Source organism: Aythya ferina, assembly GCF_964211825.1.
Source record: "Aythya ferina genome assembly, chromosome: 10".
Lineage (NCBI taxonomy): Eukaryota > Metazoa > Chordata > Aves > Anseriformes > Anatidae > Aythya > Aythya ferina.
In genome coordinates, this window is record NC_140306.1 from 7,246,049 (window position 1) to 7,263,140 (window position 17,092).

General features: G+C 46.1%; 1 long non-coding RNA gene across 1 annotated transcript; it reads right to left on the reverse strand.

Moving 5' to 3' along the window:
• Nucleotides 1-5,180: 5,180 nt before the first annotated feature.
• On the reverse strand, nt 5,181-13,073 carry LOC311442103. Its single transcript, XR_014696445.1, has 2 exons — nt 12,908-13,073; nt 5,181-6,388 (listed from the first exon to the last, which is right to left on the reverse strand). It is a non-coding gene; the product is annotated as an uncharacterized lncRNA (long non-coding RNA).
• Nucleotides 13,074-17,092: the final 4,019 nt, after the last annotated feature.

Consider the following 17,092-nt stretch of genomic DNA (forward strand, 5'->3'; position numbering starts at 1 on the left):
CCCTGAACAGCTTGCATTTCCCCTCTAAAACCATAAACAGCCAATGAAAACAGCTTCTGCCTCTTTTTTTTTTCCCCTTCCCTAATTAGAAAAAACCCTCCCAAAACCTTGAAGTTGCATCTCTAGAAGGCTGACGGGGCAAACCCTGAGTTCATTCACTTGTTCTGCACATCCAGCTCTCCAGGTATCATGCAGTTCTTATCTACATACTCCCAGCTCTTTGTTCAAGTGCCCTGTCTCATATCAGAAATAAAAGCAGCAGCTTAGTTTCCTCATCAAGACCCCGTGAAAGGATTTATTTTCCCCTCTGCCCGTGTCTCTGCTGTTACATGCGGCTGCCTGGCCAGCAGCACCTTCCCCTGGCAGTGCTCCCTGCTGCATCCAGCACGGTGCTGGAGCAGAGCTCAGTCTGGATCTATCCCAGCTTGGGGCAGATCCTGGGCTGTCTCCTTGTGCCACTGAGGACTGACCCTGAGCAAAAGCAGGGGAAAGACTGCTGCTGTTTGCCTGCACCGTCTGATTATCTGTAGTGCTCTTACACACAGGCACAATGTTAATGTCAGGGAAGCACATTTCTGTACTGTGTCCTCCCTTATTTATTCTGCACTCTTCTTAGGATACTTGAGAGCAACTCCTACATGCAATTTATATATGTATATAACTGTAGATATGGGTGAGAGATTTTTTAATAAAAAGAGGATGACAGTTGCTACAGGAAATTACGAGCAGTTGTATGCATACACAAACACATCCTGATCCTTTGAAGCCTTTCAATTTCTCAAAGGAAATACCTCTAGAGAAGGGTGAAGCTCAAACCAAGAGCTCAGCAGCAAAGAAGGGGACGAATGTACACTCGAGCACTTCTCATGAGCTCTGATCCAAGAGGACATGTATTTTTATGAAAGAGGCATGCAAATAAGTTGTCCTTGATAGCACAGCCACTCTGGTATAAATGTTTACCCTCCAGTTCATGTAAGGTAACACACATGGATGGTAACTACCTGGCACGGCAACTGTGAGCTTCACCTTATAGCTACAGAAAGAGTGGGGTTTCACTTCTTCTCCACCCTAATATACCTGGCAGAGAACTGAGGCAGCCTGACCTGCCACCTAGTCACCGACACAGCACGTTAGACCTTCAAGCTTTCGTTTTCCACTAACACTATTACGATTGCTAATCAGCATAAAGCAGGCTGCTTCAATCTGCCTGGCCCTGGGAAAACGTTAAGTAATAACAGTTTTGTGCAAGCTGCAGACGAGCGTCTTTATTAAAAACCTCCATCAAAGCCCACGCCCCGTCCAGCCTATTCATGCCACCGCTCGCATTCTGAACGCGCTCATGCGCTGAAGAATCCTGACGGATCGGAGCCGTAGGAGGTAAACCAGCAGATTGAAGAGGTTAAATGTATTTCTTTACTAATGGGACTGATGCCGTTCAAAGCTCCCATAAAAATTCAGCATCAAGTGCTTCCTAAGCTCATGGGTTTTATAGCCTTCATGATCATTCAACCTTTAAGCAGATACAAAGGATTTTTTTCTCCGCCTCTCGCTGAATATATCCATCTCCTCGGGAGCAAGTGAAAGACTTTTCTATAAAACTTGATAAAATTCCTGTGACGGCTCATTAATTCCAGTCACTTCAGCAGTGACTTCCCCACCACTTGTAGCACTCAGAGAGGTTATAGATTGCCTTCGTAAGGATGAATCCTATTCATTAGCCATTTCCCTGCACTTGCATATTAATATTGCCTGGCCTTGTTAAGTAGAGAAATCTATTCTTTTTTTTTGATCTGTTTTTAACAGGCAATTTTTTTCCTAATGAGTTATCCTGCCTCTGGAAGCTCTGTGAAATTCCCCAAGCAGCCTCCTGGGGAGCTCTATGGATATTGTGCTTTTGCCCCTGTTCTGGTGGCAGATTTAGAAACTCCCACACCTCACACCCTCTACTCCACTTTGTGGAGACTTAATTTAAATCGGGCAGAATTTTTCTCTCTCTTTCACATGAGGTCATAATCAGGGTGGTCTGGTGGTGAGAACAGGAAATAATGATGACAAATAATGCACGTGACAGGTCTGAAGCACCTTGCAGCAGCCACTCGCCCTCTCTGCAGCTCAGCATCCCCCACCGATGACACTCAAGGAACTCAAAACCAGAAGGATTTGGCACCAGCAGGTAACTCACTACCAGAGAAATCTCTTTTATCCAAGGTAGAGAGAGTTCTGCTAATTTATTTGACTAAAATGAGAGCTGGTTGAAATCCCTCAACTGTGCATTATTGAGTAAAATTAATTTTCTTATTTAAACAGAAATTTTGAAGGACCTTGGGGAGAGGTGGTGTACTGGAGAACATCTTACTTGCTTGGCACCTGACAGCTAAAAAGTTTGGAGGTTTCCATGAACACGAGGCCCCTTGTGCTATTAACTACATAAGGAACAGTGTTATACACTGAAATAAGAAATGCAATTTTCTTTTGATCAGCTTCCAAGATTAATAGCTGTACAAGAACCTAATCCTTTCAGAAACCCAGCACAAATATTTCCCTCTTGCATCTTACAATAGAAAACTGTTCAGACAAAGTGGCTACATAAAAAATTAGCAACTAATTTGAGCTAATTTGGTGATTATGATCAAGCTGCAAGAAAAGAATCGTAGACAAGACAGCTGAGAGTTCCCCCTTAATAAATGACAGCCCAAAACTACCCCTGGCACTGACAACACTCCATAAGCCAGGATGGGCTCAAACTCATGGCTTCTGCTATCATCGGTATGGTCACACTTTCAATATTATAATGGGGATTTTCTGATGAGCTCTTGCTGCTGTTTATAGCACAAGTCCAGGCATAGCTCATTCTACAAGAATACCTTTGGCAAAAAAAATAAAAAAATCCACATGTTACAGCTTTTTGACAACTTACTATTATTGCAGTTAAGTGATTTCAGACAGGAGACAAGGTAATTTCCCAGAATTATCCATTGGGTCAGGACCCTCCCATGTGAACACGTATGGAGAAGAGAGCTCCTGCTGTTCCAGCTCTAGCAGAACATGAGCGTGAGGGGAAAACACATATTTTTTTTCCTTTATGATATAAAGGAACTTCCATACTTCTATTCTTTAAAACCTCTAGTGAATTTCTTTGTGGTAAAAGTACATAGAAAATCTCAACTATGAGGTTTGGCTCCTGTAGAACAATATTCTGGCTGTGAAACCTGGACTTCCCTGCATGCCCACTACTCTGCACTGGAGCCTCCAGGGTGAGCATTGCTCTGTGGCTGTTAATTCTGCACTGTGATTTACTCTGACTTGACACACACCGTCCACAACAACAGAAGTCCTTTTTTTCTGCTCTTGTAAGGACTTGCTTCTCATGCTCAGAAGCAGTGCTGGGTGGTTGGTTCACTCCAGTGTCTCCAAACACCATCAGCTGTGCACCAGGTCCTCTGCTTTTTCGGGAGCCTGTTCCCATCATGGGGCTGTGCAAATGGCTGTGGGACAACAGGCCTACTTTCAGCATCCTTTAAATCAATGCTGACTTTGGTGCTGAGCCTTCGCCCTCTAGATCTTGCAGCTACACTGATGCAAGGCTGACATAAACGAGATCAGAAACATTATTCATCACTTTTAGAAGCCACTTGGCTGTATTTTTCAAGAATCATGACACACTCAGCTGAATTTTACCAAGAAATCAATTATCTACTAGCTATTACATTTATCAAAATAGGTCTCCAGCGAAGTAAATCATCCTCACCTTGCTCAAGCTGCTAGCACCAAGCCCATTACACAAGCACACCTCCCATTAGGGTGGATGGCAATATATGAACCTGGTACAGCTGACAGACATTTCCAGAGGATAATTATGGAGATTGCTAGAATATCAGTTACTTTGACATGTTAATGGTTTCTTTTTAATTAGATACACAGGCACAGAGGTGATTGCAAATAATTCAGTTGTTGCTGAGCTGACATTTCTCTACCGGGACAGGTCCCCAGACGCACCTCACTCTGCACCAAAGAGCAGCCCATGGAGCACAGGAAAGTCCTTCAGCAAGACCAAGGCTGGGAGCACCATTTGGGAGCCAAAACCCAGCCCTACATGCCTTGTTCATCCCAACCTGCCCTGCTCACAGTGGTGCCCCAGCCTGGCCCAAACCGGAGGTGAGGCGGATGGGGTTTGGGTCACGATTTGCTGATAAACCACGGTGTTCCCATAAAAGTAGAGTCATATGCGGTGTGTGAGCTGCAGCAGTCACACCTGTAATTATTTAAGCTATAGTGAGTGGCAAAATACCTTGATTTTGTGAACGGGGTCACAGCAGACCCTGCCTTGCCTCTGCAGGGACAGGGTCCCTGGGCAGTGGGGAAAGCACAATGGGCAGCAGCCAGGGTCCCAAGAGCAGCAAGGCTCTTAGCTCTGGCTTGTAAGCTTCATCTCCACCTTCAGGAGGTAGCCTGCCCAGTTCCCGTGCCAGAACCCAGCAAAAAGTTGCAGCAGAGCCTCCAGGCACGGCCTTGTCACCTGCCCTCAGACCTGCTGCTGCCACCTCTGAGTGCTGGGGCTGCTTTAGGCAGGAGATTGTTTCCTCCTCTGGATTATTTTTGGAAAGCAATTAGAAAATAAATCGGTAAGTGCTCTTTTAACCTCAGATATAAATACCTCAAAGAATTACCTTGCCATTACATGGAATTTATGATTCTAGGTATGTGGATTTTCCATAACCCCCAAGCACCAGTAAGAATCACTTTGTCAGGCTCTCAGGGTCACAAGGAGTTTGTTTATGGGACTCCAACTCAAGGTGCAGGTGTCAGTACACACGAAAGGAAGATATTTGTATATGGTGACACAAGGCCTTTCCACACAGAAACATTTCAAATGTTAATTCCTTATTTAAAATCCATTCTGCAGACCCATTTCATTTTCACATCCTGTGAGCCAAATTTCACAAAGTTCAATCCCTTTCCCAGCAAACTGGCCAGCAAAGCAGCTCTCAGCTCACTCGAGACACCACAGCTGTGGCACTGCCACAGACCAGAGCTGACATTTTCCATTTTCCCAGGAATTTCTTCCTTGCAGCCCAGAGCGAATGGCACTGGGTAAAAGAGCAGCGAGCTGTAATGTTTAACCCATTGTTTTTAGGAGCAGGATGCAAAGCCCTCTGAATTTCCAGAAAGGATGTGAGCTCTATTAGTTTCCCAGTGTCCCATGGCAATCCCATTGGCATACTTTGGCCTCTACACAGAGGCTACGAGGATAAAGGGCTGGCCCAGTAACTGCCCTTTGCTAGGATTTAAGGAAAAGAAAGCCTCCACTCTTCTCCATGTTGCTTGCAACAGGCTCCACAAGGACAGGAGCCGCTCTGCTCAGCATCAGCCATTCTTGCTCAAAGACAATCTTCTGTTGTACAGACAGAGTTACTACATGTGGCATTCATAAAAACAATGTCATTTTTAATGTCTTTTTAAAATCAATTTAGTATCAGACATTGCAGCCCATTTTATTTGATGGAGTCTGACAACTTTGTCCAAAAAATTAGATTTCTTTAAGCTGTAAATAGTCTTCAGCGGAAGCAGATTTAAATACAAACTAAAGTTGCCTCACACTATGCTGTGAATCACAAGGGAAACATAATTCATTTGCAGCAGTTTTCAACAAGAAAACTTGGCAGTCTTTCAGCAAGTTTCATAATTGCTCTATTTTAAACTTCAGCTCAGAAAAAAATGCGTGAGATAGCTCTTAGTTTTATTGAAAGGTTAATTTCACACCTACAGAAAAATATCAGCTTTCCATTAGCTCTAACGGAGTGTTAAATGCGAAAATTGCAGGCCCCTCGCACAAACGTGCAGGGCTTGGTGCGTTGCTAACCCGCGCTGCGTTTCCATTCTTCCCGAGCAGAAGAAACAGCACAGCAGCAGAGGAAAGCAACCCATGTATGAGGCCAGGCTCCTTTCCCGTGCCTTCTTATCGCCCGTGGGCTGCTGTGAGGTGATGCCAGCACCACAGCTGGGAGCTCAGTGCACAGGATGCTGCTGCAGCATCCCACGCTCATCCCAGGGCAAATGGGGACGTTTCCCTGGAACGAGCTCAGAGCCAAAATCCCAATTCTTTGCATTTGTAGCAGTGGTTTTTGTTGTCCCTGATGGGTACAGACACTTCCTGGCTCCTGCAATCGTTACTTCTCGGAGCAACAAGTGTGTGAGTGTTCAATGAGGGGGCGGAGGAGCCGAGCATATAAAGGAGCGAGTTGGTGCAGTTGTATGCACAGGAAAAGCCAGTCAGAAAAAACATAGCTTCTGCCTTCAGGAGAACTATGATTCAGTCACTACTTCATGGGATGGGTGGGAGGAGAGTCACACTGAATTTTTAGCACCTGAAGTTCAGTCTCACCAGAATCTGTCAAGGGAAGAAGGGGAGGCAAGGGTTAGTTAACCCCTGTGCATCCCAGTGCCACGGCTCTCTGCAAGGTGCATGGAGGAATTCATGGTGCTCCCTTGAGTAGGCAATTTGCCCTGGCATTGCTGCAGGCTCCCCAAGGTTAGGGGACACACTGGGGGCACAGGATTTTGGCACACGTGTGGCCTCCCAGGATCCCCAGGAGGGATCTGGGAGGGGAGGAACAGGATCTGCCAGGGATCTAAGTATTTCTGCCAAGGAAGGTATCAGTAAAATAACTGAGTTTCTTCAGTTTGCTTCCTTTCTTGTTCTGAACAAGTTTCTAGTTCCTCCCTGTAATTATAAAAATAAATAACTTAGATGTCTTACGTTCTCTTGTCTAGAAGCAGCAGGAAGAAAATGTAGCTTATGAAAGAAGCTGCTGCCTTTGTAAAATTAAGCTTTCTTTTACCATTTACAAGTTATCAGCATTGCAGAGGATCCTGGCAGGGGTGAGCCGTTCTGCAGGAGATGGATGGGCAATTGCTGAACAAAGGCTTGCACAATTTGGCTGAGTTAGTGGAAAGTAGGGGAAAAAAAAAGTTGAGTGCCCAGCGAGAGCACCTCCAGGCATCCCTCTGCACATCCCAGGTGAGCACCATCGCTCATCCAAAAGGCAGATAACCTTTCTGCTGCTATCTGACATTCAGTCTCTGGCCTTTAGAATTGCTGCTCTCCTGATCTTCCCCATGTAAATCATCACACTTCCCCTTTTTATGATATTCTAATTAAGAAAACTGTGATAACAGTAACTAATTATGTCCATAACACATTTTGAAGCGATCTCTCCGCCTGTCAACACTCAGAGCTGGAGTCTAAACTTTGGCAAGTGTCCCAGAGCCAAAAAAGGGTACGGAGCAAGATGCCAGTAACCTCCTGTCATTAATCTCAGATGAAGAAGTTCCTATGAACAACCAGAGCCTTGTTTGCCGTCAGTCTCCCACATCCCCATACAACTTTTCTGATACAGCTCCACTCTCCTAATAGCTCACTCAAGCACAGTCTGTCGTTTTACTATCCCATTTTCCTGAGCAAACAGTACCCTATGGAAACGAGCGTAAGGGTTGGGTATTAGGATGCACCATGAGCAGTATTTCATCTTTTAGGAGACACTGAACTACAGCAGTCCTTTAAAACACAGCAAACAAATCAATGTGAATAAAAAGCTTTCCCCACCCACCCACAAAACCATCAAGTTCTGCAGCTGAACATCAAGGTGACAACATCTGTCATCCAGCTGGCAGGGGCTGCGAGGTGCGTCGCACCAGAGGAAGGCTCCCCAGGCTCTGCTTTCTCCCTGCAGTCAGAAGGGAGAGCTTCCAGAGCTCCAGGAGGAGCCAAGACACAGGGATTTCCATGTGTGGGGGAATACAATTGCATTTCAGCATCGTGACAGAGTGATGCTCTGCAGCCCATGTATCAGGTTGAGAAAAGAAACAAAACCCCTACATTTCAGAAGGTCCATCAGTGCTGTAATTAGCAGACCCTCTCACAACTGCTTGAGGGGCTATTGGTCACATCTCATGGGTAAACTTCTACCATGTCTGACACAGTGGGGTCCTTCGTGCCATTTAGAAAGCCGAGTTTATTAAAAAGAGTAGATAACAAGCCTATTAACTGCATTAATTTCATTTAGGTTATCATGATTAAAAAATGCACAGCTTTTGCCGGGTGCAGTGCAGTTCCTCAGAAGTGGCAGGGGTGAATCACAGCCAGGCAAAAGCAGCCCTGATCACCACCCCAGAGGCACTTGCCACTTCTTTTACACCTTGCTTTAAGTAAGAAATATAGACTCATCCTTCCGTGACACAGGGTGCACACTCAGAGCCCCAGGCAGCCTGGCTGGATTTCAGGGGTGACACTTCAGCACACCTTGGCACACAGCAAGCTCTGCCCATGAGCTAACACGTTTCTGTATGAACTGGGGGCAATATCAGGATGCAGACTGACCAAAAAAAGCTTGCAAGGCAGCCATGAAAAAACACTAGCCAGCACAAAGATGACCAGTCATTTCCTTTTGATGCTGTTTTCCAGAGATTATCAGCTGTTACAGCAGATTTTTAATTTATACCATTGCAGAGTATATTGGGGATACTTGCATGTCCCCTTTACGTTCACCCCAAGAACAATTTTATGTGGCTAGTAGATTTTCTGAGAAGCCTTTTCTGGGGATTTTAACCATACAATGGGATGCAACTCAGCATCTGTTCCCTTGGCAAACTCCAGGCTCACATTTGTTTGGGGATATCAGCAGCTTTATTCATTATTAAGGATGATTCGGATGCCAAGGAAAGATTGGCATGTCTGAGAGATGCTCACAAATTGTCCATGAGTTTTAACACATGCCTCCCTATTTAAAGTTTACACCAGAAATATGGCATCGACCATCCTCTTGTCCTTAAAAATATTTCTAATTCATCAGCGGATGGTTTAGATCAAAACCAGAAAGCAGGAACAATTCCAGTGAACTGTCTGTGAGCAGTCCCTTGTCTGGAGGATACCCATCCATAAGTGATGAGCTGTTGATCACACTTTAAAAAAAAAAAGAAAGATACAAAAGTGCCTTGTAAATGACTGCTTATTGAGAAAGAGATCTAATTTGCAGCTTATCACCTGGCTGTGTCAGCTCCCATCAATAGCTGCCACCGCGTTACTGATGGATGGCACTTCTCCTCCAGCCCGTGGTGCTGCTGTCATGATCCTGGGGAAAGCCTGGCCAAAAAATAGTGCTGCTGCTATCCAGAGCATTAGAGTTCCTTGCACAGAGGAGCACAGACAGCACTGATGAGCCCTGCAGGCTCCAGTAACACCATTTCTGCCCAGATACATCCAGCTGGGCAAATGGCAAATGGCCACGGTGGCAAGGCAGGGGCAGTGAGCCCAGCTCCCTCTGCTCTGTTAGAGGGAGGAAACGTGGGTTGGGCAGGTTGCTCTCTGGGACAGCCTTGGCCACACACCACTTTGGTTCACTTTTATACAGGAACCAAGAGAGAAAGAGAGAAATCAGCAGCTCTTCCCAAGACAACAAACAGCTGAGCTCTTAAAGAGGCAGAGCGGGGCTGACCCCTTCCACACAAGGTCCCACCTCCTATAACCTCACAAAGAGAATCTCTTTTGAGACACAATTTTATGCACCTTTTCCAGCCATATATTTGAATATTTTCCTGCATATAGAGATCTGCTTCACTATCCTTTTAGGATAAGCTCTTTAACCACTGACCTCCACCTATAAAGCCTGTCTTCTGGCTGCAGCGTTAAAACACAAGCAGACTCAAGGCAGCATGAGAGCATGGCTGCGTATCTTCAGCACAAGCCATAAGCTTGCATTTGTGACTTTAAATGCTTGCATGCATGCACAGCCAGCTCTGATTTACTGGGGCTGCAGCCCCAGCTCAGCAAATCCAGCCAGCTTGCCATGCTTTTACATGCTCAGCTGCGTGCTGCAGCAGCTCAGCAACAGATTGAGATGTCCCTGCCCCTGACAGAGGGAGGAAGAAAGCCCACAAGCCCTTCAAAGCCATCCTTAGATGTGAGTTAGAGCCCAAGCTAAGTTAGAGCATGCTAAGTTAATTCACTTTAACCACCGGGAGGGCAAGGAGCAGCCTCTCTCCCAGCACAAGTGTGTCCAAGCATCTCATCTAAAGTTAAATGCCTTGCTATAATTTTTAGTAGGTATCTTGAAAGGAGCTGTGTGAAGATGAAATACTGCAGAGTCCAGGTTATTAGTATTTACCTTTCAGGAGAAGTTGTTTACAGAGATAGGGAAAAAAAAAAAAAAAAAAAAAAAGTAATACATTGGGTAGGTGCAAAATCTGTTGTGTATGAGACTCAAAACTACACAGTGATTTGTCTGGGTAAAGGTTATTTAATTTAGTGAGATATGTTGTGCTCAAGTGTTTCAATTAGAAACCTGCTCTGAGCTGAGGATCTTTGATTAGACCAAGAGGAGAGCGGTAATCACTTGGAGTGCTGCACACAAGGGGTGAGCAGCCACACAGAATATCTAATTTGTGACTTATTTAGGCACTGCAAAACCACACACCTTAATCTCTAGATATGCTGCTTTATGCCACATGACTAAATGCTCCTTATATGAGCAGACAGCCACTCTCAGTCAGGTCATTTATCAAAATAGAGCAAAAATTTAAGCAAAAAAAATTGCTTTCAAAATAGCAACCCAGCAATCTTGTCCTCTCTTGTTGGAGCTGCTCTCTCTAGGCACAGGCATCCCAAGGTGGCTTCATTTCAATCTACATCACATGAGAACACGCTGTGGGCAAGTTCAAGCAGACAGTGACACTGTAAGTTTGCTTCTCAACATGCAAACCATGACAATTATTGTGTGCTGTGGAAGTACCAACACGTCGCCATGCCCAGTGGCCACAGGAGAACTGCTTCTGGAAACACAATAAGCGAGTTTTCTGTAACCCGGTAACAGACCTCTATTTCTATAGGTAAAGTGTGGGAAGTTGGAGCTGCTCAAGGACTGATAACACTAGAAAAAGTCAAACAGAAGAAGTGTATACATGTATAACTATAGTTACAGCAACATTTCTCTATATCCATCACCTCTGCCTGACACAGACTCTGTGGTGGTGTCAGAAGTGGTCTCAGCCTTTTTTTTTTTTGCTACACTTCACACAAAATATACACTGCAGTGGCTGTATTGTACTGAGCTGCAGACACACAGCATCACCCCCTGATATCCTCAGGCATAAAAGAGCCTGGCACCAAGCAGAGGACCTGGCTGTACCAGTGGGTAGAATGCAGGCCTGCCCTCAGCACCTGGGAGCAGAGCCCCGCAGCCTTCTCCTGTCGCACAGACAACTGCTTGCAGTCCTTTCACAGGGAGAGAAGAGAACCGAAAAGCCACGATCGCCTTCTTCAGAGACACAGACACTGCTGTTCTCTTTATGGCAGTTTTTAAGTGGTATCAGCATGCACCATGCTCAGCGGTGCAGCTGAAGTCTGTTGTGTCTGGGATCAGCAGACAGAGCTTTGCCTGCTGTCTTTACTGCTACATTAGCATGTCTTACATGAATTCATCAAATTAAGAGCCCTGCAGTAAAGCAGAGAAAAAAAAAAAAAAAAAAAGTTGGAAAAGAGCTTAAGTATTCCGTGCAGGTTTACTTTGGCTACTTTGGCCACCAGGCACACAAGGGAGTGGATGGGCCAAGGTCTGGGCAGGAGGGCTCCCCAAGCACCACAGTCACAGATAGCCAGGAGCTGGGCTCCGACATGCATGGAGGCTTGGAAACGGGGTGGTACGTGTGCTGTGGGATGGCTGTCCCAGCTGGTGGGCACTGGGGAGGGTCTGCAGCCTGCACCATGAACACAGGCGAAAACCTACCAGCAAAGCACTGGGAGCTAGGAGGTGGCTGGGCTAATAGTGCAGCACCAGCGGCCTCTGTTCTTGTAATTCACATAAAACCTTTATGGTTTTGGTCCTGTATCACTAGACAGGTTCCCCAGTCCCAGCCCAGCCCTCCCCAAGGAGCCATTAACTAATGAGTAATTGAGAAACCTGATTTCAGAGCAGCATCTCAGAGCTCACTTGTGTGCACATCACATGGAAGACAGGGCTGGGCTCCCACCATGCACACCTGTGAACAGGCATCTCTTGAGAGTGAGCTGATGGCTTCTGTGGTAATTACCTTCAGGGAGATGCAGTTACAATGCAGCAGTGTATTACAGAAGAAAAAAAAAAAAAAAGGCAAAGCAGCAAGTCTGTGTTGTCAGCAGGGCCCCCTTCCTCATTATTCTCCCTATAAATTTATGGACTCTAAGGCGGAGGAGTTTCTGAACAAACAACGCATCAGAAAACATCCTTCATTAAATATTTGATGTCTTTTGGATTCTAACTAGCAGGGAAGGAGAGAAGACGAAACCAAGTTAGGAAAATGGATGGGTTTGTATTCTTCACACTCTTATCACAAAGAAACTAGTCCTCAGCTCACAAACAGAAGAGCATATTTCACAACTGCTGCTGATGGATGCCCCTGCTCTCACCGAGATCAACACTACAGGCATGAGGAATGACTTCCACAATACTGGATTTCAAGAGAGCTCTGGGATAGGAGCCAGGGTGCAGAGACCTGTTGGCTTCAGCACCCGGCAGACCGGGGCAAGCTGTGTCACATAGAGCAGCAGGAAGGGACCAGCAGCAGAGGTTACCCCATGGTGGGTAACCCCCCTGGATCCCACACTGGGCAGCAGAGACCTGCCTCCTCCAGCACACATCCAATGTCTCAGGGCACCAGGGCATCACCTCTGCCACACCACAGCCTCCAACATCAAGCCCAGCCCAGCTTCCCAGCTGCTCCCTGAAACACACTGAGCTTTCCTCCTAACCCAGCTCTGCTGCGGGGGCAGCTCCTGCCATGCTCTGGGAGCAAAGAGCCTCAGCTCCCTTCTGCTCCCAAGGGCTACAATAAATATTAGAGAAGAATTAAGCATTGCTTGTTCTATTGATATGCTTACCTGCTCTTTCCCTCACATATACTTGAGCACTCTCAGCATTGCTTCTCCTCAGGGTGCATTCAACAGAAGGCTTTAGGTGATCATTAATTAATGCCTAATTTGTGTGGGCCTCTGCTTACAATTCTTATGCAAATTGCTCTCAAATTGTGTTCTGTTTTCAGCTGAGCTGAATCTAAGCACTAAAATACCAGAAGAGGAAAGACAAATTGGGGAATAAATGCGCAGGTAATAAAGCTTCTCTATCTCTCAGAGGCTTTGCAGTACCCTTGGGTCATGTGTAGTACAAGCATAAATTTAGAGAAAAGATAAAGAACATTGTAAAGGCTGAGTCTCAAAAAAAATGCAAGTTAAGAGCTGCTGATGGAAAGAAACTGCTGCTAAACACTCATTGATGAGTCGGCTATTAATGTGATGTTTTTATATAAACTGTTCTTCCTCCAGGAATATGATAGATTTTTACCAGGGTAGGAAAGAGGAGCTTCTCCATATCATTTAATCACTGTGTGTGTTGCCCAGCATTAATACAGGATTTGACAAAGCCACCTTTAATATGATCTCTTTTTAATTTGTGCTCTTTATTACAGCTTGTTGTAGCTGCCTAATTAAAGTTTGTCAAGGAAGTAATCAGCCTTATTTCCGTAGTGAGAGCAGTTTAATAAGAAGGTAATTTTGCAATTTGTTTTCTTTAATTAATTAGACAAAACCCTATAAAATCCTTGTAGCCAGGCACAAACCCAAGGAAATAGTGACACCAACTGCAGTGTCTGAGGAAAGGGGATGTTCCACCTCCAGTGGTTTGTCCCTGACGTGGTTTTCATACCTGTCAAGCACAGCAGTATTTGCAGCTCTCAAGAAACAAACTCTCACATCTAAAGCCTAACCTGTGTGTCTCTGTAAGTGCATGTGGTTTCCAAACAAACCCCAAAAGAGCATCAGGTGGAGGCTGGACCCAAGCACAGAACAGCTAGCTCAAGGATAATCCACCTGCAGATGCGGGAAATAGGTCAGCTTTGGGCACAGACTTCCCCCAGCATCAAAACAAACCATGCTTGTACTCCTGTAAAAAGGAAACAGAGAAACGACTGGAGGGCTCTGGACCACTGCTGGAGGACAATGAAAGGTCTCAGGGCTGGGCTGTAGATATTTTTACTTGTTCCCACTGAAGGAATATTCGGTTAATCTCCAGCAGTACCCAGCTTTGCTTTACAGAATCAAGAGGGCTGGTGTATGTCGACCTATCCAGACAAAAAAGTTATGCTGGCCTTAGCTGCCTTTTCAAGGAGTTCAAAGTTTGTTCTGTAACACTGACTAACACTTATTGAGCCTCGCAGTAATCATATGCAGTAAGGCAAGACTTCTACTAAGGATCACTTACTGTGACACTTGTTCTCTTTTGCTCCGGTGACAGCAGGGTGCCCAGAGGCTGCTCGTTTTTGGTGGGTTGCGAGGGTGGGGAAGCTCTTGAGGTCCTGAGATGTCATTTATTGATCATTCAGGATAAACACAGGCTTGGTTTTGCCCGCTGATGAACTTCTGCATTTATCCAACTGCTGGTTTTACTGGAGGGTTGAAAACCATCCCACCTGAGGAGCGGTTTTCCTCCAATGAGAGGTCCTGGCCTCATCGATTTCAGCAGCTTCACAGAAGCGTGTGCTGTGCCTTGTGTAGCTCTGACCATCAAAATCCAGCACATAGCAGCTGAGAAAGCCAGATCAAGGGTGAAGGGGAAAGAAAGGAAGAATGACAAACGAGGCACCGTTTCAGCTGTGCACAACCAGCCTCTGCTACAGACACCCAACTCTGGACTTGGTTCAGTTTGGGGGAGCATGGTTTCACCCCCTCGGTATGCCTGGGAGGTTGGGGCTGGCACTTTTTATGGCTACACATAACATAAACTCACTCCTACAATAATAATGAATAAAAGATAAGTCCCGTGGCTTTGAATCTATCTAAATCTAATGGCTGATTTGTGCAGTTGGGGATTGGAGAGACAGCCCGATATATCTGGCTGCTGAGCATCATTTGCTGTCTACCTTTGCTGGAGGAGGACTCGGGACCAGGGCTATAAACACTCGGAGGGTGAGGGAGCAGCAGATGAGCAAGGAGAGGAGAGGAGACGTAGCTCTGCTGGAAACCTTGTAAAGCACTGGCTGCAGTAAAAGTCAGCGCAGGAATTAAAAGCTGTCAGTTCAGCAAGCCATAAAAAAACACACCATTTCTTCTTTATCTAGCTTCCCTGACTGAGCCTGAAACAAAGAGCTTTTCTTTTTTTCCAGAAGGCGTTTCAGAGTGCTCCTTTGTGGCTCACAAACTATAGCACTTCGGAAGGAACATAATTCCAAGACAAAGCTTTTCATCCGCTCTGAAGCGAGCTCCCGAGGGTATGCACCACGTAGCACCTCTCTGAGTCAGGGCAGCACTCCTGAAGAGGAGATAACTGCTGTCTTGGTAGGCTGACATGCAAACCTGAGCCCCCTCCACAGTGACCTGTGGAAATCATAGCAGGAGCGCACGTGGCAGGCAGCTGCCAAGGTGCTTTTGTGGGCACACAACTAGACCCAGCTGGGGACGTGCAACCCAGACAAGTTTTGTTTTACATAAAAAAGTAACACAATGCTTTGAGGGGAGAAGGGATGGAGCAACATGTCCCTCAGCAGGCAAGGTTTCAGGTCCCGGGCAGAAGGCCTTACTGAAGGTGCAACAACAGCGAGCCCTTTGGGGAACATATTTCTCTTTCCTAAAAGTTTTATGAAAATTTGCTGGCACAGTGCGTGTGGCCTCAGGGTCCTGGCAGAAAGCTCTCTGTGCAACACTCTGCTGTGCTTCACCCCCCGAAAGTCAGCAGGCTGGGCTGTGAGAGCTCCCTGGCACCCTGGGAGAGCACCTCAGTGGTTCGGCTAAAGCAGATTTTCAAAACCTTCCAAGTCCAGCAGGCTGTACTAAAGCCAGATACAAAGTAAGCCTCATGGGGAGAAGCAGTAGCTCTAGGTGAGCTAATCAGAGTACGAGAATGAAGCTGTCTCTCTGAGACAACACTTGGAACCAGAAGCTGAAGATCTGAGGCTGAAGCTTTCAGCCCAGCCCTCCTGACCCCCATTTCTCCTCTGGCAGTCATCTGAAAGCTCACAGACCTGCAGAGATGACTCAGACTCCTCCGAACAGACCTTGAGACACAGATCCAAAGCCTGCAGAGCCCACCTGAGCAGTACAGCTGTAAAAATCCCAGCCCAGGCCCACAGAGGTCAGGTTTTGACTAGCTGCTTCATGCTGCCTTCACTTCTAGGAGCGGGATCAGATATTGATACGATGTTCACACTTGCAGAAGAGTCTGTAGTTTTCATCAATTTAGCTGCCTGCTCGACTCCTGAGCACTTGCGTGGGCTCTGCTATGAGAAATCGATGATGAGCTCCCATCGCTTCCAATAGGAGTGAGCTAGGAACAAAATAAAGCACAACAGTAGCCTTTTAAGCAAGCTTTTAGCCAGCTCCCCAAGGATGAAGGCAGACATGCTGTCTACGCCAGATCAGCTTCAAAGTCGTCAGCTGAGAGTGCTCGGGGCAGCCACAAATAGTCTGAGCTAATAAAAGAGCACCTTCCGCAGCCGAGTTGCAAACTTCTGCCTACTCCTACCTGTAAGAAGATGCTGGGGCTCTTCCAAGTGCATCACCCTGCTTTTGAGCATCAGGCAGGACTGTCAAGGGCACGTGTGGATCAAGCCTTGCACATCCCATTCCCTTCCTTCAGAAGCTCTTCCAGCCAGGCTGGTGTGGGAAGCCCAGTGCGGACTGGCACTCAGTTCCAGCTCTGCTACACGCACCGAGCACACACTGGTTTCTCTGCATCTCTGCTTCTTTCCCTACCCTTTCAATATCTATGCTGTTGAGGACTTACTTCTTACTCTGGATTTTTGCTGTGCTGTGCACAATAGGCGTTTGATGGAAGCCAGGCACTCTGGATGCTAGTGCACAACAGGGACTGCATTAGAATACGAAGGGTTTGCACATGGCGAGATGACAGAGAGAATTGATCTGACAAAAGGCTCTGAAGTCATTAATTCAAGTCACGCAAGATTAAGAAATGTTTCAGCAATAACAGAAACTGTGTTAGGACCTTAGCGATTTCAGAGAACACTTTCTTAATTGGCTTCACAATATTGTTCCTTTTGCCTTTTTGTTGTAACAGAG